At 42.6% G+C, this 23610-nt stretch overlaps 1 long non-coding RNA gene across 3 annotated transcripts; it reads left to right on the plus strand.

Annotated features, from left to right (window-relative positions):
- The first annotated feature begins 411 nt into the window (after nt 1-411).
- On the plus strand, nt 412-7962 carry LOC141598185 (uncharacterized). Of its 3 annotated transcripts, none has more exons than XR_012523307.1 (5): nt 412-445; nt 556-641; nt 1113-1221; nt 1465-1593; nt 7232-7962. It is a non-coding gene; the product is annotated as an uncharacterized LOC141598185 (long non-coding RNA). The 3 variants fall into 3 exon arrangements; XR_012523308.1 differs by having other exon boundaries at nt 1116-1221; XR_012523306.1 differs by lacking the exon at nt 1113-1221 and having other exon boundaries at nt 7232-7959.
- The last annotated feature ends 15648 nt before the right edge of the window (nt 7963-23610 follow it).

Below are 23610 nucleotides of genomic sequence, written 5' to 3' on the forward strand. Positions count from 1 at the left end.
ATTCAATATACATTAATTAAATATAAATTGCTTACATTTAATTTTACGAATTAACTGGTTAATTCGCCTTAGCCCATGATATTTAATCCGTATTAAATATAATATCTCAACATCACATATTTGACTAATTACTAGTCAAATAACTCGGACTAACTGGTTAGTCAATTTTGGCATCTACATGACAGTATTTTCATACCGTCACGTCACTCAAAACGTATCCTATAGGTGTGACTTTTAGGGACCAGTTGATCACCGCCATCTGTATGACAATAACGTCAAACTTATCTAGCAAGCCAACCGTTATTGATAAACGTGGATCAACTGATAATAATACCAAAGTATGCCCTTTGATCCTTTTAGAGGTTTATAAGTCCTTGCACTAACTGTTAAGGACACCAACCCCAACAGATAGATGCAGTCATAGGAAGAATATTTATGAAATAAGGTTTGCGAATTTAAGACGTCAAAAGTAAATTAATTTATGTTTTATTATTCCACATCATATTGTCAAATATGATAGGTATCCGATACTGGACAACTTGATTGTATGAACAGGAATTGCGAAGTGTCTAAATTGTGCGCTAAACATTTGGGAAATAAAGCCACTGGTGAAAGCCTAATGCATCTGCAAAAAAATTCAGGTAGAGGCCATGCCCTGACCCTAAACTCTTTGCACTCGTGATCTGTCTCGTGCTTTCTACTTCAGTTCTCTTTTAGTTTTTTTAATCACGTCTGATAATTGCCCTCTTTAGAGGTGTACATGCTTGCTACTGGCTCACTGCCTACAATGCAAATTATAAGGACAACTCTACCTGCTCTACGCAGCCTACACTTTTAGTGTGTGGTTACCTGGCCTGAAGGTGATATACTCGCCAGATGCGTTCACACCGTCACGCTTTGGTGAATGGTTTCATTACAGGAACTGTTGTCGTCTAATCGTATGTACTATTATTTTGGTGAATTTTGTTTCCCGCAATTTTCTTATTACCCCACTTCAGAACGCTGCCGCATGTTCACATAGGCTTATTAAAACCAAATACACATTTGTAATTCTTTATCAGTGTGTCCACAGAATGCATGGAAATATGATGTGCTGATGATGGAATTCTTAGTAGGATCTTGGTCCAATCCGAGTGACGGCGCAATGCACGTGTGCCGATTGCTATAACATGCTCTAAGTACTGGCTTCTTTTAAGTGATGTTTAAGATGGGATTTGTAAGGTAACTTTTAAATTTGAGCTTATTATGATTACTTCAAAAGGGGCTTGACATCCACATCTACAAGAGTGTGGCCGATGAACCCACCCTATCGCAGAGAGAAACTATAGAGGAAATGATCGAATTTCGTAGACTAATACCCAGTAGTCTGCAGTCTGATGTATTCGGAAAAATGTTACGAAATATGTTATGGCAATAATTTATGCTGCTTAGGTACTTTATTTACTGTATTAATGCGCCCTGTAGGACATGGAAAGACAACGGTGGTCTTGTGGTTTACCGTCTGTTGCCAATACGACTAAGACATTACAAGCTGCCGTACCATCCACACTAGTACTTTAAATTGACAACAACAAAAGCTAGCATGGGACCCAGGTAAGGTCCTCTTAGGTTTTCAAAGTATTGATAATAGGGATACCTAGCTTACTATCACCGTAACATTATTATTAGATAAATACATCGATGTTTAGTGTCGAAAATTCATAGGTAAAAAAAAAACAAGCAGTTGAGAACTAAGCAAGGCCAAGCTACACTTCTGTTGAGTGTGAGTGAGTGTGTGTGTGTGTATATATATATATATATATATATATATATATATATATATATATATATATATATATATATATATATATATATATATATATATATATATATATGCCTTTAAAACGCAATATACTATTTCTCGCTGCTTTAATGACGACCAACATCATGAAAAGCCACCTAGCCACCCAAAAATATCAATGAGTTGTGTTTGTTTATGCCTGCCAAGAACTATCAAAAAGGCAAATCCAGCATATGAACAGTAATATTAACAACATTTGCGTTTCAGATTTTAAAACGTCAAATGTGCCAAAACGTTAATGAAACATGACAGCGTGATGGGATTACGTTGTATTGTTTTAATTCAAACATAACAAATGAAAAATAATCCAAACAATTAAAAAAAACAAATTAAAAAATTTTTAAATTACCTACTGTGGACATGGCCTATATGCGTGCCCACCTCTATCCGCGGACGCACAACGGTCTTTTTGAAAGCCACGCTCGGCGGCGCTAAAAATGCTTTCGACCGGATCGTTTTAGATCGGTCGGTTTTGTCTCAGTAAGGGTCTCCAAACGATTAGAGATGTTCGGAGTCGCCACCAAGCATTTGTGGGATGCCTGGAACCCGTTCGAAATCCACTTTATACTTCGGTCTAATCGAAGCACAAAGCAGCGTTTGACATAGGTACTAAAGATAAGGAAATCATCCCTCTTTAACATCCTATCTCTAGAATGACTCTCGTACGCCCTGGATAAGGTCGTCAACTATCCAAAGTTTCTGAGTAAGAGGTGAAGGTACGTATTGGGAAGTCCTTTAATCAGACACCTAATCCCGCCCGCGTTAACGGCCTCTACTGATCGATCTTGATCGGTTGAATGCAAAAGTTGATAAAACGGTTTAAATGCAAGAATGCGCATCCAATAATTTAAACCTAACAAGTGAGAGCTTTCTAAGTCGGTTGATTTAATCCAAGTATCAAGTATAAGATGTCGAGTTGGATTAATGATTGATTTGCATACAAGATGGAAATTAAACATCCATTTACCGTATTAGGTTTAGGGTGCATAACAAGATCCATTTGTCTTAGTAAGGCATTTTGCAAATATGATTTTGAATAGTCATCTGATCCGTCCTATATCCGGTCTAACCGGAGTCGGGATCGTCCTAGACTAATGCTGGAAAGGAATAGACCCTGTATCAGGTGGCTATATGAGGCACGAGCCAGCCGGTGATACAAAGGGATTCCCTCTGGTTTTGAAAATGAGAAATAGAGGGCCTGTTTAGGCGCGGGTTAGCCCACAGTTTATGTACCGTGTTCTGACCTTATAGAAAACGTTATAAAACATATTGAAAATGGGTGTTTAAACCCGGTTTGACTTGAAGGGGTCGTTTAGACCGCATTTGTTGATTTGAAGAACTAGACTCGAATAATCATCATTATTTGGATAATATTCGGTGTCGGGTTCGATTTGACAAACTTGACATGAATAATTTTTAAAGTAATTATGGACTAATTGCCTTAAGTCCATTTGAATGTTATTAGTCGATACTCATCATCGTACCCGGGTTAAAATCTGGCATGGTATGTGGAACCAAGGATGACTTTGTGTTGGGGACTAATATGTTTGTTTGAAAAATGTAAAGAAATGAAATAAAAGGTTTTAAAATACCTTTTAAATGTCATTAACCAAATATTATCACCGAAACACGGATTTAACTGTCATGGTATGAGGAACCAAGGGTGAAAAATGTTTTATGGTTAAAACAAATGACATAAAATAAAGAGGGTTCGAAAGTATTTGGAATGGTAAAAACCGATTACAAATATGAAAATGAATTAAAGGGAAATGACGAGAATAAACACGGTTGATTTCTGGTCGGAACACCCCATCTAGGCGCGGGTAAGTTGGCGACCTAAGGGGCTTCTGCCTCAGACCAAAAATCAGTTTTGGCTCGTTTATTCCATGTTTAGGTTCATGTTATGCACGTTTTAGCATGTGATAGTCATGAAACAAATGAAAACATAATAAAAGAGGAGTTTTACACCCTCATACTTACATGTTTGGTTATGGCGAGTGACCGACGTAAGTGTAACAACTTGTTTGATAGGAAAAAACTCGGTTTAAAACCGCTATGGTAAGTAAAAAGAGTGTTTTGATTTTAGTGATTGTGTAGTGGTCGAAGTGGTCGGTCAAGTGATTTAATGCACGATGACGGTACCAAACAATGTGTAAGGCTCGTGTTTACAATCGGTAGGTCGTAAATACCCGTCGGGTTGTGACTTAAGAAGTCGAGTCGAGAATTTTAAGGGAGAAAAGAGGGGGAAGACACTCGCGTAACTCTCAAATGGGTGGCATATGAGGGGTATTTATAGGGAAATGAGTGGTTGTGTGAGTTTTGAGCGACATGGCCACTTGGGCTGCTCAAAGAGGCGCGAGCCACGTCGCGGTTCTTCCAGTTGTGTTGTCACTTTCACAACAAACGCAATTATAATTTGTTCTATCCTAGGTTTTGTAGTCACATGTTTGGTACTTGACCAACATGAATCCGGGAAAACATAAGGTAGAAGGTTTGAAATGTTTTGTTTTTGGTTTTTGACTCGGTTTGACTCGTTGTTGGAGTCGGGATTTGAATTTTTGAGTCGGTTTTTGATCCGGTGTCGGTTTTGACTCTAGTTAGTGTCATTGAGACCCCGTCGTCATGCATTAAACACTCCAGGTATTTTTGAAATGTTTTGAAATGTTTTATTTTCGAAATCACTTTAAGTTTTCCGACGTAAAGTTGTACACAAACTGTCGATCAAACGCCGCGATTCCAAAGCATGTTGTAGTCCGATAATCATCGGGTGTTTGTTGGAGTCTCAGCAGATACTGGCTATCTACAGAGCCCCCACTTTGACAGAGGCTTGGATAGGGCGAAAGTCAAAGTAGAGCTCCAGGTCAGTCGAAGATTACAATCTGGAGACCCAAGCGACGTCGAGGCGGCTAGAAAGGATTCGGTCTAAGGACCTGCCGTCGGGAAGGGCGACGTCAAGGTGAGTCGAGGGTACGAGCCAAGGACCTGTCGTCGGGAACAGTTAAGAGTCTGTCGACTGTCCTTGCGGGTCGTTTAAAGTCCATTAGACTACGTACAAAGGCTCGCCAGCCATAGGAAGGAGTCATACCTGAGGCATCTTCGGGTATGTCCTCGCTTGTTTTCGGACAAAGGCTCGCCAGCCATTGTAAAGAAATGTACCCGAGGCATCTTCGTGATCTGTCCTTGAGTGTTTGCGGACAAAGGCTCGCCAGCTGTGGTAAGGAAATGTACCCGAGGCATCTTCGGGATCTGTCTTTGAAAAGTTGCGGACAAAGGCTCGCCAGCCATGATAAGGAAATGTACCCGAGGCATCTTCGGGATCTGTCCTTGAAAGGTTGCGGACAAAGGCTCGCCAGCTGTGATAAGGAAATGTACCCGAGGCATCTTCGGGATCTGTCCTTGGATGTTTGCGGACAAAGGCTCGCCAGCTGTGGAAATAGTGACATTGAATTTTCACTATCACTGTTTTTGAAATGAGCGGGTTCCGCTGGGAAGCTCCCTGCTTGTATTTGAAGGAATAGCGAATTTGGGATATTCGCTACTCGTTGTTCTTTATTGATTTTGAAGTGGCGGTTTCCATCGCCGTCCGTTTGAATTTTGAAGGAAATAGCAAATTTTAAATCTGCCATTACGTTTGAAGTGACGGTTTATGTACCGTCGTTGACATTTGATGGAAATAGTTAATTTGGAATCTTCACTATTAATTGAAATGATGGTTTATGTGCCGCCGTTGACATGTGAAAGAAATAGTGAATTTGGAACCTTCACTATTGATCGAAGTGACGGGTTATGTGCCGCCGTTGACATGTGAAAGAAATAGTGAATTTGGAACCTTCACTATTGATCGAAGTGACGGTTTATGTGCCGCCGTTGACATGTGAAAGAAATAGTGAATTTGGAACCTTCACTATTGATCGAAGTGACGGTTTATGTGCCGTCGTTGACATGTGAAAGAAATAGTGAATTTGGAACCTTCACTATTGATCGAAGTGACGGTTTATGTGCCGCCGTTGACATGTGTGGCGAAAATAGTGGAATTCAATTTCCAGCTATTATTTTGAAAATGACGGTTTTAATTGCCGTTGCTTGAAAATTTGATGAAATAGCGAATTTTGAATATTCACTATTATTTTTGAAAGTTTTGAAAGAAAATAGTGAATTTCGATTTCACCATTATTTTTGAAATTGGCGGTTTTGATCGCCGCTTGCTTGAAATTTTCGAAAATAGCGAATTTAAATTTTCACTATTTGTTTTTGTTTTTGAAAAAATGACGACCTTTAATATCGTCAATGAAAATCCGATTCTTGTTATGTGGAAGTTGGGCCAAAGCCCAAAATTCGCTGAAAGAGTAAGGGAAGCCTGATTGAGGCGCGAGCCACCTGGCGAACCAAAGGGGCTTCCCTTTTTTCTGTAAAAAGACGCGAGGTTGGACTGCATCCCATTCACCATTTCGTCTTCTTCATTTTTCGACAAAAACAAACCAAAATCGCCATTGTTGGACCTTCTAGTTCGCTTGAATTCGTGCCATTATCAACAATGTCATCTCAAGGTATGTATTTCCTCTTGAATCCATTTAAATTTGTTGATCTTTAGCTTGATTGAATTAGGGCGGAATTTTACCCTAAAAAAATCGAATTGGGCGTTTTTGATTGAGCCCATTTCTAGTGAAATTGATGCTTGCATTAGGTTAGAAACCTGTTTAGGAGTATAGGGGTGCTTTTAGTTTGCATTTTGGTCCCCGTTCCCGCTCCCCATGCTCGAAAAACGTGAGTGAGGTGAGAAACCGTCTCATTTCGCAACGCCAAGTTTATTTGCTTGGGTAGTGGGTTCCACTAAGTTGCATTGTAGTTGGGAAAACCCGTATTTGCCATTTATGGACCTTTGTTGGGTATTTGTAGGCAAAATTGGATTTTTGCCTTTTGTGACGGTCTTATGTCTGACAAAATAAGCGCCTGTTTGGGCTTGAATTGAGTCAGTTTGCCTTGAAATGGACCTCATCGGTAGTGTAGGTCACCTTGAGGTGTGAAAAATCACGTTTGCCTTTTTGCGGTCGTTTTTGAATTTTTGACCGGTTTGGGCTCAAATTAGCGTATGAATTGCCTTTTTGAACCGTAGAAAAATCCCCATTGTGCCGGGAATGTATTTTGGGTTGTTGGCGGACCTTGTAGGGGTCTCGAAATGCCGTTTTTGTGGTTTTGACTCGTCTTTTGCTTGAAAAGATGGGCGAGTCATTCGAATTCTTGTTTTTTTTTTAATTGTTTTGTTTGGTTGGATTTTGGGCGGGATTGCCCTTGTTTTGTATTGCAGGTTGCGTTTTTTGGATTTATCCATTTCATGTCGTCGTAATGCCGAAATTTTGGCTGACGTTTTTTTGTTTGTTCTTTTGATCATAGGGTATCGTCTGGGACCTATGGGGTCCGTTGTTGAGGTTTTGGAGGAGGAGGATGATCCTGGAGGGGAAGAGATGACCGAGGAGGTTGCCGGATTTGAGGCGGTCGTGGAGGATGCTTCCGTAGAGGAGGAGAGGCGCCTGATGTGGCCGACTTGTCCTTTTCATTGTGGCTCATAGACAGGATGGCTGATGATTGGGGGTCAGCACCGGGGTGGTGCATCGCATCACGGTTCTTGGCCTCCTCATCATCCGAAGTCTGCAAGACACTGTCTTCATTTTTGTCGTGGAGCAGGAACGAGGTGTTACTGTCGTGGTAACCACCTCTGCTTCTGTTGTTGCTCCTCTGTTCCCTATGTTGCTCCCTTTCTTTTCTAATTGGAAGGGTAGGGAGTGCTTAGTTCGGTAGGTGGCAGATAGCCCCCAGTTCGTTGTCCTAGGCCAGTGTCTGTATGATAGATGGTTGTTTTAGGCCAGTGTCTGTATGATAGATATCTGTATTGGATCTTGTTTGTACATATTTACATTTTGCGTGAGGCGGTTTGTATATATGTGTTTTTGGATTGTAGCTCATTTTGTGATTTTTGGCTTTTTTTGTGTTGTGTTTTGGAGGATTGCTGTCGGCTGTCGATTCTCCTTTTGCTTCGCACTAGGGCCTGCATCGTTAGTGTAGAAAAACAGGCAACAGATAGCACATATGCAAAAATGCAAACACGTAGAAGCATTTGATTGAGAACACGTAAAGCATTTGATCGAAAACCAAAATTAACCAAGATGACTTGAAGTTAAAATTGAAATTTTGAAATGAATTTTAAAAATTCCGTGACAAATCGTCACGTTCGGAATTCAAAAGGAATTGATTTGAAAATTTGAGCAATTAACTCATGTCGTGAATTAAATTGCGTCGAAATTATTGAAATTGACTCAATAAAATTCAAACTCAAACCGTCAGGAAAGAATTTTAGAAAAGGATTTTTGGCGAGTATATTTGATTTTTGATTTTTGAGGTCAAGACTCGAATTTGTGAGTGCTTTAATTTTGATGAAAATTGATGTCGTGTTATCAATTCTCGATTTTGATTTTTGATGGAAAATTGCGAAAAAGCGAAATTTTTTTGTAATTTCGACTGACATGTAAACGATCCATCGCGGATCGGGGCGACTAGCCCTTCCGCCCTTAAAAAAAGAAAGAAAGAAAAATCCGTATGTTGAAAGCTGCGTCATGGAAACCGTGTCGGATTTCGTAAAACGCGAAAACAAGGAAATGTGAGTGTGAGGAAACACAAAATGTCTTTGGATTATCCCGAAGAGGCGCGAGCTTCCTGGCGGGAGATTTGAGATGTCAGGAGAAAGCACAAGTTGAAAGAGAGAAGTCAACAACGGGAATCCTGGGGAAGGCCTAAAGAGGCGCGAGCAGCCTGGTGATGGAAGCCGGCTCTCCCCTTTTTCTGAAAAATGCGCTGATCATTTTGTATAAATAGGGACGTTTACGCTTCATTGTTTCATCATCCGAAACACAAAAACATCTCCACAAAACCTCTTCTTCTTCCACAAAAATATTTCATGGATGCTTTTGAGAACGCATTGCGACAATGGTGCCGAGATTTGTCGCCTCCCGAAAAGTATCAACTTGTTTGCATGGGAGTTGGGCAATTGTTGGTGCTTCGTCAAGTCAAGGTGCAACCTTAATTTCTTGAAGCATGTTCTCGGTTTGGGATTCGAAACACCATGTTTTCGTTTTCAAGGTGAGCTTTGTCCTCTTGCCGAAAAAGTTGGAGCCATTGGTAGGTGGCCGGGTTGTGTTCCGGTGCTTCCTCTGACTCGGTTGTGCTACAAGGAGAAATTCCGTTCCATGCTGGGCTTATCAACAAGCCAAATCAACTTTCTTCTTGCTCCACATGGTGTGGACATGTTGCTTCTTATCAACATCTTTTCAAATCGATTAGATGCCAATGTCTCGGAGGTGGCTAGGAGAAGGGCTCTTGCATTTTGCCTTGTCCATGTGTACCTCTTTGTTGATGTCTTGAAGAAGGAGGGGCCAAGATGCCATGGTAGCATGACCCTTATTCATGTGATTGAGCAAATCGAGCATGGTAGAGATCCATCATGGTTGGTGCTTGGAGAGATTATCCAAGCTTTGGAAAAGGAAGGCTCTTGTGGAGAAGCTCTCTCTTTCGGATTCCCCAAGGATCCTCCAAGTGTGGCTATTGGAGAGGCTAAGGTATGTAGAGCCTCCGGTTTATTCTTCTTCTTATTCCTTCCGTCATCTTACCATGAGGAAGAAGTTGTACCCGGATAGTTTCGCTTCCACCGAGGCGTATTGGGCCGCAAGATTTGCGGAGGAGGGTGGTCCTCATATTCGTTGGGTGGTGCCGTGGTGGCACTTGAGGTCCTTCACGGGGTTGCCCGCTTCGGGTGCTAGTCCTCGTTCTTTGATGGTGGTGGGTTTGAAGGTTGTTTCCTTCATTTATCCCGAAAGGCTCATGAGGCAAATGGGGCGTCAATAAAAGGTGCCCGCTCAAGATACTCTCGTCCAAGAGAATATTTTCCAGAATTCCGAGCTTGTGGAGTTCTTTGATAGGTGGTGGGCCGCTCGTCCGCTTTGGGAGGTGCCAAACCCGGTGCCACGACATGGGTGACTCCCGCTTATGTCAAGTGGTCGCGTGCTCTGTCCTTGGAAGAGAGATCCAAATTTCGTAAGGACGAGGTTGTCGACTTGAAGTATCAAGAGGTTGGCAAGGAAATCCGTGCCTTCTTTGAGGATTATGTTGATGGAGCTACCCCCGATGTGATGAGACCACCGAAGAGGAGGAGTTCCAGCCCCAAGAATATGGTGGGCCGTGCATTGGCTCGTCTTGGGTCGAATATGGGGTCTTGTGCTAGACAGGAGGCCCTCGCCATCTTAGATCCGTTGAGGATCTGTTCTGAGGAGGAAATCCATGCTAGGCGGGCCAATAAGAAGAACAAGGGGAAGATGTACCCCGAAGGAAAAAGCAATGCCCCTTGGTGCCTATCGGGTTGACTTTCCCGATGATGTCGATGCCCCAGGTTGAGAAAGGCCAGGGGGATGTCATGGTGTATAAAAGGGATGGTGGTATGTGTTGTATGTTGGCGAAGATTTGGCAATTGTGGCAACGTTTGACGTAGTTACGGCAATCGGCTTCCATGGTGGTCCAATAGTAACCTAGCCTTGTGATTTTCCGTGTAAGCATCATTGCGCTCATGTGAGGGCCACATTCTCCGTCGTGAACCTCTCCCATGACTTTTTTGGCTTTGTGATGGTCGATGCAAAGGAGGAGAATTCCTTGGGGTGTTCTTTTGTATAGTTGATTTTGGTTTATCACGAATTGTGATGCAAGCAAACGGATGGCTCTTTGTCCTCTTTGATCAGAGTTGGGAGGGAATTCGTTTTTGGTTTTGTAATTGAGAATGGCTTGGTACCAAGGTTCATCATGGCTTTCCTCGTCGTTGATAACGACATAAATGTGAGCTGGCTCGCTCCTTCTCTCGATACATAGGGGCATTGATGTCATGTCGTCAGGTATGTTGACGAGCGCGGCAAGTTTTGCTAAGGCATGAGCAAATTGATTTTCCTCTCGCGGCAGATGAAAGTAGTCGACTTCGTCGAAGAATTCGGCCTCTTGATTGATCTTTGCTCGGTATGGAGCTAAGTTGTCGGATCGGATTTTCCATGATCCAGACAACTGATTGATGATGAGCGAGGAATCATCGTGGACCCTCAGTCTCTTGATGCCAAGTGTGATGGCTGCTTGTAGGCCGATGAGGCATGCTTCATATTCAGCGGCATTGTTGGTGACGGCAAAGTCTAGCTTGACCGAGATCGGAACATGTTCTCCCTCCGGTGATATTAGAAGGATTCCTACCCCGAAGCCTCTTAGATTAGACGCACCATCGAAGTATAGGTCCCATACGACGGAGTCGGCGCAAAGGATGTCTTCGTCAGGAAGTGACCATGTGTCGGTCATTGGATCCTCGTTGACGGGATTTTCTGCTAGGATATCGCCAACTGCTCTTCCCTTGATAACCTTGAGGGGTACAAACTTGAGATCAAACTCAGACTGCATGAGTGTCCACCTAGACAACCTTCCGTTTAGTACGGGTTTTTCGAAGATGTATTTGACCGGGTCCATCTTGGAGTAGATGTGGACCGTATAGCTGAGCATGTAATGCCGCAACTTCTTTGTTGACCATACTAGGGCAAGGCATGTCTTTTCTAGTTGGGTATACCTCGTCTCGTACTCAATGAACTTTTTGCTGATATAGTAGATGGCTCATTCTTCGTTGCCAAATGTTTGTGCTAACATTGCTCCCATGGCTGTGTTGGTAACAGTCAGGTATAGGGATAGAGGAATCCCCGGTTGAGATGGCATGAGGACAAGAGGTTTGGATAGGATTTCCTTTATCCTGTCGAAGGCCTTCTGACAGTCGTTGTCCCAATCGGTGTGATCGGAGGCCCGAAGCTTTTTGAATATTGGTTCGCAAATCATAGTGAGCTTGGCAATGAAGCGGCTGATGTATTGGACCTGACCGAGAAATCCCCGAATCTTCTTCTCGTTCCTAGGCCGAGGCATTTATTGAAGGGCCTTGATTTTGGTTGGATCAATCTCAATGCCTCTTTTACTAACGACATGTCCCAAGAGTTTTCCGGAGGTAACCCCGAATGCACACTTCTGAGGATTTAGTCTCATGTTGTATTTCCGCAGACGAGCGAAGAATTTCCGAAGGGCACTGATGTGGCCGTCCCGTTCTTTTGATTTGACAATCATGTCATCGACATATACCTCTACCTCCTTGTGTATCATATCATGTAGGAGAGTGGTAGCGGTTCTTTGATAGGTACCCCCGGCGTTGATGAGGCCGAAGGGCATGACCGTGTAGCAATATGTACCCTACTGTGTGGTGAATGCTGTCTTGTGCATGTCTTCCTCAGCCATCTTAATCTGGTTGTACCCAGCATACCCGTCCATGAATGATAGGAGAGCATGCTCGGTAGTATTGTCCACCAGAATGTCAACATGTGGCAAAGGGAAGTCGTCTTTTGAACTCGCCTTGTTCAGATCCCTGAAGTCGACGCAAACCCAAATTCTTCCGTCTTTCTTTGGTAGGGGCACAATGTTGGCCACCCAGTCAGAGTATTCAGACACTTTGATGAAGCCAGCCTTGAACTGTTTATCCATTTCTTCCTTGATTTTTAGGGCCCATTCAGGACGCATCCAGCGTAGCTTCTGCTTCACAGGTTTAGCCCCGGGTTTAATGGGTATCCGGTGCTCTGCATTTTCTCTGTCAATCCCAGGCATGTCTCTGTAAGACTAGGCGAACACGTTCTTGTATTTGTGAAGGAGGTCAATGAACTGTTGTCTTTCCTAGGGGTCCAGGGTTGTCCATATCCTAAGTTCTTGCGGTGTGTTATCGTTTCCTACGTTAATAGGTTCGATCTCCTCAATGATGGGTGTTCTGGTTTCCCATTTGTCAAGTTCTTTAGCTAGGTGAGGTGGGTAGTTACTCAAGTCAAATTCCTCACAGTCATTCAGAATTGCATTGCAGTTAAAATGAGACGAGTCATAAGCAAACTTAGCATTCATTAAGTTGACACGAGCGAAAAGCTCGGAGAGGACAGACATTTCATGGTCAAAGGTGACACAACAGAGGAGGTAGCCCCTGGAACAGGCTCCAGGTTGTCACCCTTCATGGGAGTGGGGGTAACCTTAGTAGACTCAGCCTCTGAAGCAGCCACGACTTTGTGATAAAACAGTGGGAAGGGGACCTTGATTAGGACATCAGGAGTGTTAGGAGCTATGACAGACTCTGACTCCGACTCAGACTCGGAATCTTCCTCACTTCCCTCCTTGAACATAGGGCCTTCTCCAGTTGTGATCTTGAGAATGCGGCCTCGGCGATCGGTCCACTTGACGGTCTTCCTCCAACCTTGGGTAACTTTCTCCGGGTCAGTGTCGGAGATCAAGGCGGTGGGATCAAATTGGTTGTCCTTCAGGGCGATGTTGATAATGTCCTCATAGTCGAGGTGCTTGATGTTATCTTCCCCAAAGAGGAGAGTGACAGCTTGTCCGTCGAGGTATGGTGACGGCTTAGACTCAGTTGATGCAGTTTCGGCGTTGTCGGGGATAAAGTAGCAGTCCTGGAAGACTTCCACTCCCGGGTACCTAGCCCTGGCCACAGAGTCATAGATTGGCTCCAGAAAGCCATGGTAGAGCTCAGATTCTCCCTCGGGGACAAAGTATCCATTGAGAGACAGATGATAGAGATGGAGGATAACTCCGTGATTCTTGCGCTTTCGGACTAGGAGGTTCATCTCCTGGATATCTTCGTCGGTAGGTTCGTATCCCAGCCCAAAGGAAATGTTGGGGACCTTAGCCTGTTTTAAGGGAGGCAATGGGTCCTTCAGTGGATTGAGCGGCAAACCCGGGAAATAACCTTGACGCATCATGATACGGTTCACCGTGAGGTTGGCGAACGGGTCACAATCAAAGGGTGGTGACTCCTCAGTTATGGCGTTTACGGCTTGGAAACCCCACATTTCGTTATCGTCCTCCTCAATGGCTTAGGAGGCTATCCCCTTTCTCATGACTACCTTGATCGGGGAAGCAGGAATTGTGATTGATTTCTCGTTGAAGGGGACCTTGATCTTCTGGTGGAGAGTCGAGATGACTGCCTTGACGGCGTGAATCCAAGGACGTCCCAGGAGCATATTGAAGGAGGCGTCGATGTCGACCACCTGAAAACTTGTTTGTCTTTCCAGTGGTCCAGTTGCGACGGTCAAGGTGATAAGCCCAGCGACCTTGCGACGAGTGCCGTCGTAGGCGCGTACCCCTTGATTTGTTGGGACCAAATCAGCTTCCCTAATACCCATCTTGTGAGCAGTCTTTAGGGGAATGACATTCGCCGCGGATCCGTCATCCACGAGGACCATGGGTACATTTTTCTGGAGGCATTGTACGGTGATATACAGGGCCAGGTTATGATTGGCTCCGAACGGAGGGATATCCTCGTCGGGGAAGACGATTGGGTTGTTCATATCAGTTGCGTCCCTCGTCATGTGCGCCACTATTTCTTCTGGGGAAGAGGTGGAGGGCACTGTTAATTTTCCCAAAGCCTGCAGTAGAGCCTGCCAATGCTCAAAAGACGTTGCGATCAGTTGCCAAATTGAGATTTCAGCTTTCGCCTTCTGAAGTTGTTTAAGGATTGACTTCTCAGGAGCCCTAGGTTGAGTGTCCACCTCTGGGATGACTCGGTCATTCGTTGTTGGAACAACCGTTGGATTTTTCGGGTTCTGATAGGGACGTCCGGACCGGGTGAGATGTCCGATTTCTTTCGCCCGTTCTCCTTCCCTGGGATGATATATACATCCACAACATCATCTCTCCAGATGCCGTTCATTTCGGAGTCTCGAAGATACCTTGGGGGGGGGGGGGGGTATTCCTCGATGGGTAGTTCTTGTGAGCGATATTTTTGTGAGGATGGTTTTTGTGAGGGTGATTTTTATGGGGGTAGTTATTGTGAGGGTAGTTATTTGGAGGTTAGTTATTTTGAGGGTGATTTTCGTGAGGTCTATGCCAGAATGGTCGCGGGAGCAATCCATCCTGGGGTAGGTAGTTTGAACGCTTGGGGAATTCACCCTCGGGCGCAGTGGTGGAGGATTGAAAATGAGTCGAGAGTAGGCGTCGTCGAGTCGGGTGATTCTCTCAGAGAGGCTGGCTATGGCCTCCTCAACTTGTTGAAACATAGTGAGCATAGTGGCAGCACTAAATACAAACACTCCGTCGGAAGGATCTTTTTCCAAAGCATTCACCTCGTCATCAATTGGCAGGATGAGGTGAGAGGAGTCTAAAGTCGGCGCATGGTCAGAGATGGCGTGGATTCCCAAAGGGTTCGTTTTGTTGTTCGGCTTAGTTGGTGGGGGTAAAGGCAAATCTCCTTTCTCAATCATATCTTGGATGATGTGCTTGAGTTTGAAGCAGGTTTTGGTATCATGCCCTTTTCCCTGATGGTACTGACAGTAAGCACTCGGGTTCCAGAAACGGGACTTCTTGGCATCGGTCGGATCTGGGGTGGGTCCGATCGGTCGTAACTTCCCTTGGTCCATGAGCCTCTTCAAGGCGCTTACATAAGTTGACCCTATGTTGGTGAACAATCTCTGGGGGCGCTCAGTTCTCTTAGCAGATGGTTCGACGAGGTTAACCTCATCAATCTTGTTCGTCTGGCCGTAAGGGCGAGATCCGGTTGAGGTGGATCCTTGGTAGCCTCTGCCAGTAGTCTTGGCCAAGACACCCTTTCGGAGGTCATCTTCAATACGTGTCCCCAGAATCTGCAGATCTTGGAAGGTCTTGATATTCTGATACCTCAGTAGGTTGGCATAAACTGGGCGGAGATTGTTGACAAACTTTTCCACCAAAGTTGATTCACTGGGCTTACTAACCAGTTGAGTACTCACCCTCCTCCAACGGGTCAGGAACTCGGTGAACCCTTCCTTATCGTTCTGGGTTAGCACTTCGAGAGTGCGGGTATTGGCCTAGATCTCGACATTGTCGGCATACTGTTTGGCAAACTCAACTGCGATCTCATCCCAAGTAGTAAGGTTTTTCGGATCAAGGGAGTAGTACCATTGGCGAGGGATCGGTTCCAAAGAGGATGGGAAGATCCGGGTAAAAAGTTCCTGTTTGACCCCTTTAATGGCCATGTAGTCTTGAAAGCACGGATATGATTGAGCGGGTCTTCCACTCCTTTGAACTTAGGCACATCAGTTAGGGTGAAGTTGTCAGGCAATTGATCCCCAACAGGTTCGAACCTTCGGTTGTTCTCAAGATGGATATTGTTACCCCAGGCTAGGAGCTGTTCCTCCAAAAGCTTTAGCCTCTTCTCAGTTTCAGTCAGAGGTGGGGTGTTATGTTCCCCAGTTTCCTTGTTCTCCAGGGCGTCGATATGGGTCTTGACGCGATCCAGGGTGAACTTAACAGCGATAAGCAGGCTGGCTAGCTGATCAGTCGTGACATCTCTGTTGTTATCATTGTTGTTGGATAAAGCTGAAGACGGGGCCATGGCTCTGAGGAAGAAAAACGGCTCACATTACAACTCAATCTGACACGGTTCCAAGACCGAACGTAGACAACACGAAGGAAGAGACAAAGATCAGACTCAACAAGACGGGGGTGACCGTGCGTGGTCCCTCGGTGCTGACTCGATTTATGACGTGACGGTGTTTGACTGAACCTTTGACACGAGTCCAACGTAACGGCGCGACGCCACTGGACGGGTCTCGTGGTGAGACGACTCATAAGTAAAGACCCATAAGTACGTTTGCTTCGACTCGATAGACACGAGGCGGAAGTGGAATGGTGGACTGAAGTTTTCGAAAATAGAATTTTTCAAAAAGATTCATTTGTCGCTTTAATAGACGGCTTCCGAAGATAGAAATCTCCGCAAGTCGGTCAGTTGAAAGGGTTGTCTTAAGTTTATTTGCAAAAGACGGTTTGAGTTTGAGTCGGCTCGGAAATCAGTGCATCGTTTCCCAAGACGGTTTTGAAATTCAAAATTGTATGTTTTGAAAATCGAGTTTGAAATGTTTGAAGAGGTTTCGGGGACGGTGTATGGTCCTCGGGATCCCGAAAGTGTCTCGAGAAAAAGGGCGTGTGCTTTTCTCGGGTTTTGAAAGAGCCATTGTCGGCGCGAAACGGGTTAAAATCCGTGTCTAGACGCGGCGATTATAATGGCGCAAAAAGGTGATTTGAAATGGTTGTAAAAAACCGGGTTTGAAAATCGTCATTACGACGGCCTAGAATAGCGTGTTGAAATGGTTATAAAAAACCGGATTTGAAAATCGTCATTATGACGGCCTAGAAAGGCGTGGTTAAATGGTTATAAAAACCGGGTTTGAAAAATCGTCATTACGACGGCCTAGAAAGGCGTGTTGAAATGGTTATGAAAACCGGGTTTGAAAATCGTCATTACGACGGCCTAGAAAGGCGATTTTGAAAGTTTTGAAAATGACACAGAAGGACTTATGATCAACTAGCACATAAGCACTCACAGTTTCATTATATTATGCATTATGCTGACACGGGTTTTGGCTTAAAAGGGTGGGTTACACACCAAGCGATCAAACCCCGATTTGCGAGAGGGATACCAATCCAAACAAAATGTGTAAGGAGGGTGCCCTAGCCTCGTGCTCGAAAGTGATGAAATCTCTTTGACGAAACAAAAATGTGTAACGTCAATGGTATGTTTGAATCAATCGGGATTCAAAACGCGGGGATGAGAAAACTCACGCCGACGAGACGAGCCAATTGGTCGTAAAGGGTTAGGTTGTGGGCCCAGACAAGGAACCCGACCGTGACCGTAATATCAATTAATGCATTCCAACCAAGACCTCGTTCGAGTCTCACCATCTAGGGATCACAAAGACGTAAGTGTCCTAGTTTTCCCCAGCGGAGTCGCCAATCTGTGGACATGGCCCACCTGCGTGCCCACTTCGATCCGCGGACGCACAGCGGTGTTTTTGAAAGCCACGCTCGGCGGCGTTAAAAATGCTTTCGACCGGATCGTTTTAGATCGGTCGGTTTCGTCTCGGTAATGGTCTCGAAACGATTAGAGATGTTCGGAGTCGCCACCGAGCATTTGTGGGATGCCTGGAACCCGTTCGAAATCCACTTTATACCTCGGTCAAATCGAAGCACAAAGCAGCGTTTGACATAGGTACTAAAGATAAGGAAATCGTCCCTCTTTAGCATCCTATCTCTAGAATGACTCTCGTACGCCCTGGATAAGGTCGTCCACTATCCAAAGTTTCTGAGTAAGAGGTGAAGGTACGTATTGGGAAGCCCTTTAATCAGACACCCAATCCTGCCCGCGTTAGCAGCCTCTACTGATCGATCTTGGTTGGTTGAATGCAAAAGTTGATAAAACGGTTTAAATGCATGAATACGCATCCAATAATTTAAAGCTAACATGTAAGAGCTTTCTAAGTCGGTTGATTTAATCCAAGTATCAAGTATAAGAAGTCGAGTTGGATTAATGATTGATTTGCATGCAAGACGGAAATTAAACATCCATTTACCGTATTAGGTTTAGGGTGCATAACAAGATCCATTTGTCTTAGTAAGGCATTTCGCAAATATGATTTTGAGTAGTCATCTGATCCGTCCTATATCCGGGCTAACCGGAGTCGGGATCATCCTAAACTAATGCTGGAAGGGAACAGACCCTATATCAGGTGGCTATATGAGGCGTGAGCCAACCGGCGATACAAAGGGCTTCCCTCTGATTTTGAAAATGAGAAATGGAGGGCCTGTTTAGGTGCGGGTAAGCCCACAGTTTATGTACCGTGTTCTGACCTTTTATAAAACGTTATAAAACGTATTGAAAATGGGTGTTTAAACACGGTTTGACTTGAAGGGGTCATTTAAACCGCATTTGTTGATTTGAAGAACTAGACTCGAATAATCATCATTACTTGGATAATATTCGGTGTCGTGTTCGATTTGAAAAACTTGACATGAATAATTTTGAAAGTAATTATGGACTAATTGCCTTAAGTCCATTTGAATGTTATTAGTCGATACTCATCATCGTACCCGGGTTAAAATCCGGCATGGTATGTGGAACCAATGATGACTTTGTGTTGGGGACTAATATGTTTGTTTGAAAAATGTAAAGAAATGAAATAAAAGGTTTTAAAATACCTTTTAAATGTAATTAACCAAATATTATCACCGAATACGGATTTAGCCGTCATGGTATGAGGAACCAAGGGTGAAAAATGTTTTATGGTTAAAACAAATGACATAAAATAAAGAGGGTTCGAAAGTATTTGGAATGGTAAAAACCGATTACAAATATGAAAATGAATTAAAGGGAAATGATGAGAACAAACACGGTTGATTTCTTGTCTGAACACCCCATTTAGGCGCGGGTAAGTTGGCGACCTAAGGGTCTTCTGCCTCAGACCAAAAATCGGTTTTGGCTCGTTTATTCCATGTTTTGGTTCATGTTATGCACGTTTTAGCATGTTATAGTCATGAAACAAATGAAAACATAATAAAAGAGGATTTTTACACCCTCATACTTACATGTTTGGTTATGGCGAGTGACCGACGTAAGTGTAACAACTCGTTTGATCGGAAAAAACTCGGTTTAAAACCGTTTTGGTAAGTAAAAAAAGTGTTTTGATGTTAGTGATGGTGTAGTGGTCGAAGTGGTTGGTCAAGTGATTTAATGCACGATGACGGTACCAAACAATGTGTAAGGCTCGTGTTTACGATCGGTAGGTCGTAAATACGCGTCGGGTTGTGACTTAAGAAGTCGAGTCGAGAATTTTAAGGGAGAAAAGAGGGGGCGGACACTCGCGTAACTCTCAAATGGGTGGCATTTGAGGGGTATTTATAGGGAAATGAGTGGTTGTGTGAGTTTTGAGCGACGTGGCCACTTAGGCTGCTCAAAGAGGCGCGAGCCACTTCGCGGTTCTTCGAGTTGTGTTGTCACTTTCACAACAAACACAATCATGATTTGTTCTATCCTAGGTTTTGTAGTCACATGTTTGGTACTTGACCAACATGAATCTGGAAAAACTTAAGGTAGAAGGTTTGAAATGTTTTGTTTTTGGTGGTTGACTCGGTTTGACTCGTTGTTGGAGTCAGGATTTGAATTTTTGATCCGGTGTCGGTTTTGACTCTAGTTAGTGTCATTGCGATCCCATCGTCGTGCATTAAACACTCCAGGTATTTTTGAAATGTTTTGAAATGTTTTATTTTTGAAATCGTTTTAAGTTTTCCGACGTAAAGTCGTACACAAACTGTCGATCAAACGCCGCGATTCCAAAGCATGTTGTAGTCCGATAATCATCGGGTGTTTGTTGGAATCTCAGCAGATACTGGGTATCTACACCTACAATTAAGACAACTGGTTACTGTGCCAACTAACTAAATTTCAATTGTAATCCAATGCAATCCACCTAATATTGTGACGTCAGCTGGATTAGACAGTACTGTTCAAAGACGTGAGAGTTGTGTGTGCACAAGTCAAATTAAATAAAAAAAAAATTGTTCATCTACCTATGTTGAGTGGGCGTTTTACAAGTTAACATACATAATTTATCAATATTCATCATTACTAATAAATGTCCTTGTTCCCTCATATTCTATATAACCCTTCTACAAAATTAACCCCCCATGCAATTCATTAGCTTTCCATATTCAAACATAAATTCTCACCTTACATTATAATCAAACAATACTTACTCAACATCATGTCTAACTTTATCTGCCCCCGACCTGTTTACCGAGATGAATCTGACGAGGCCTTTGTCAACGAATATGTACGATGGATGCCGAAAACATATGCCTGCAAGAATATCTTTACAACTACCACTGTTGAACAGGCTATCCCAAGTGGCAGTGAAGACCCATATCTTTAACAAGCTTTCCAAACCTGATAATAAGAGCATGTCTGAAGTGTGCAAGTGTTGGGCTAAGTGGTTTATCGTGGGTACCGAAACATCTAAGGTAGACCATGATTATAATAGGCAACTGGTGAGGCAGAACTACGACGGTATGGTTACGCTATCAAGGGAAGGAAAGGTAGTTAAGATATTCTGCACATGCGCATACTATAGGTCCGACAAGGAAAAGCGAGTGTATCACAGAAAATTGGAGAAAACGCAGGCAACCATGTGCGATTACAAAGTGTACCATTCAGAGGCGTCTGGAAGTGAAGGGTACTATGACTCTGACTGTTAAGTGCCTTGTTGTTCCAGCTACATGTCCACAATTAGCTGCATGTTTGTTTTTCTTTTTATTTCCTATAAAAATAACCTAAGCTAGAAAGTCTGCCTTTTGCTTCTAAAATATAGACTTATATATGACGTTTGTAGGCTGTAATGTCGTACTCAACAATTCTACAAACTGTAAGCCTACCAAACTTGCCTTTGGGTTCACCATTGTGCATTCTAAAACAAAAATGTCATGTATAAAACGTGTTCGTGTTTAGATCTCTTTGCCTCCTCAAGCACTATTACAAGTTAACACAGACAAATGCCCTAACGAAAAAACTTTAAGGGGACACTTTTCGAACTACTAATCTACGCTCCGCAGAGATTTATTTTATGATTCTTAGTTTCCACGCGCAATCGTCACTTGGTTGTACCAAACTCAGACAATTCTTCGCATCATAGTCTAGCTGAATTTATTGATGACTAACTATTTAGCTGACGAACTAACGACATTTAACTGAAAGTTCTACTTGCCCACTCAATTAAACTACAATACTCGGCCTGCTGCACAGGCTATAACATTTTAATGCGCACAGATTATTGCTGCATAACCTTATGCAGCTGTTAGTTCAGACCTTAATTCCAGACCACAGTTGTGGTGCTAAACAACAATAAATAAGAAAGGGATATGACTCAACAATGAAACAAACTCTTAACAAGAAAATCAAACCTAAATGCCACCAAGTTATAGTCTAACGCCGCATCGCATAGTAAGTGTTAAAATTAGTGTACTAAACCAAAAATTAAATGAAAGAAAAAAAAAAAAATTGTAACGTACACGTGAAACATCAAAAAATGCAATCGTAAAAAACACACAAGTTATTGTGTTAGAGCAGCATCGTCAAAATAATGCATGTGGACAACCCATACGTATTATAGAGTTATCCACTATATATCTTGCGAAGCACAAAACTGAACTTATCATATACTTAGTCCGTAGCCATGACACATGCAAATGAGCGTAATAATTGAATAATTTCGGTTACAATTAAAATTAGTTTCGAAAGCCGCAACATTGTTGCAAAGGATAGTAACAAAAAAATAAATACTTTTCGCTTCAATATACCAACGACACACAAATTAAAGGAGATTCATCATCAATCAGATTATAATTAATATTTTTATTATTATTATACTACTATTATTATTATTATTATTAGAGTCTTATTAGTTAAATTAATGGTGTTGATATTATCATAGGAGTAACGTTGTTATTGTTAAAATATCACTATGGATATTAATGATTTAATAAGTATAGTAAGTTCCTTTTAATTGGATCAAGTAATAACAATCGTAAATAATACTCTCACTAGCGTTAGATATCTTTATTAAACTACATATATCAAGCAATAGGTCCTGAAATGATGAAATGGATACATTGTATTTGCAGTCAAACAAACTCATTGAAACGTTGGATGATTAATGAATATTAATAAGATCAATTATCAAACAAACTTAAAACATTTATGTGTGAACAAACCAAGAGAATTAAACTGAAACATTAAAAAATACATTTAACCAGGAATATTAACAACCAAAACATTGAACAAATACCAACTCTAAAAACGAAAATTCAACTCATGCATTGAATACATATAGATGCAATTCATTCATCCACCAAAAATCCATCGAAAGTTAACAGTATATATAACATAGATCTTCACCAAATAAAAATCGTATATATAAAACCTAAAAAAAACTTCCTGTAAACACAAAAAAAAAATGGGACATATGTTTGTATACCCTTACACGTGCATCCTCGCAAATGTCCCCGGGAAAATGGAGCACGAGCGCTATGTTCTGCGAAATCTAACGGCACTGGCAAACAATTTGAAGAGCCATGGCTATCCCATAGAAGGCTTATACACATCTAATTGCGCCAAAGCCATGCATTTTACTGGACTAGTTCGCATATAGATGGGACACGACAATGACGCATGTAAATTAAAAAATACATTTAACCAGGAATATTAACAACCAAAACATTGAACAAATACCAACTCTAAAAACGAAAATTCAACTCATGCATTGAATACATATAGATGCAATTCATTCATCCACCAAAAATCCATCGAAAGTTAACAGTATATATAACATAGATCTTCACCAAATAAAAATCGTATATATAAAACCTAAAAAAAATTCCTGTAAACACAAAAAAAAATGGGACATATGTTTGTATACCCTTACACGTGCATCCTCGCAAATGTCCCCGGGAAAATGGAGCACGAGCGCTATGTTCTGCGAAATCTAACGGCACTGGCAAACAATTTGAAGAGCCATGGCTATCCCATAGAAGGCTTATACACTTCTAATTACGCCAAAGCCATGCATTTTACTGGAGTAGTTCGCATATAGATGGGACACGACAATGACGCATGTAAATTGGCTTTTAAATTACAGGAAAAATTTGAATATGCCGGCCATAGCCGTGAAGAGTACTTTGCTCAATACAAACCACAAGAAGGACCGTATCTATAGGTTACAACAAAAGGCGATGAACAATACTTTGGGTGTACACCAATATATAAGAAGGTACCAAATGTATTGAGGAAGGAAGGAAGGCAACTCGCTGAAGAGGATGAA

The sequence above is a fragment of the Silene latifolia genome, chromosome 9 (assembly GCF_048544455.1).
Source record: "Silene latifolia isolate original U9 population chromosome 9, ASM4854445v1, whole genome shotgun sequence".
Lineage (NCBI taxonomy): Eukaryota > Viridiplantae > Streptophyta > Magnoliopsida > Caryophyllales > Caryophyllaceae > Silene > Silene latifolia.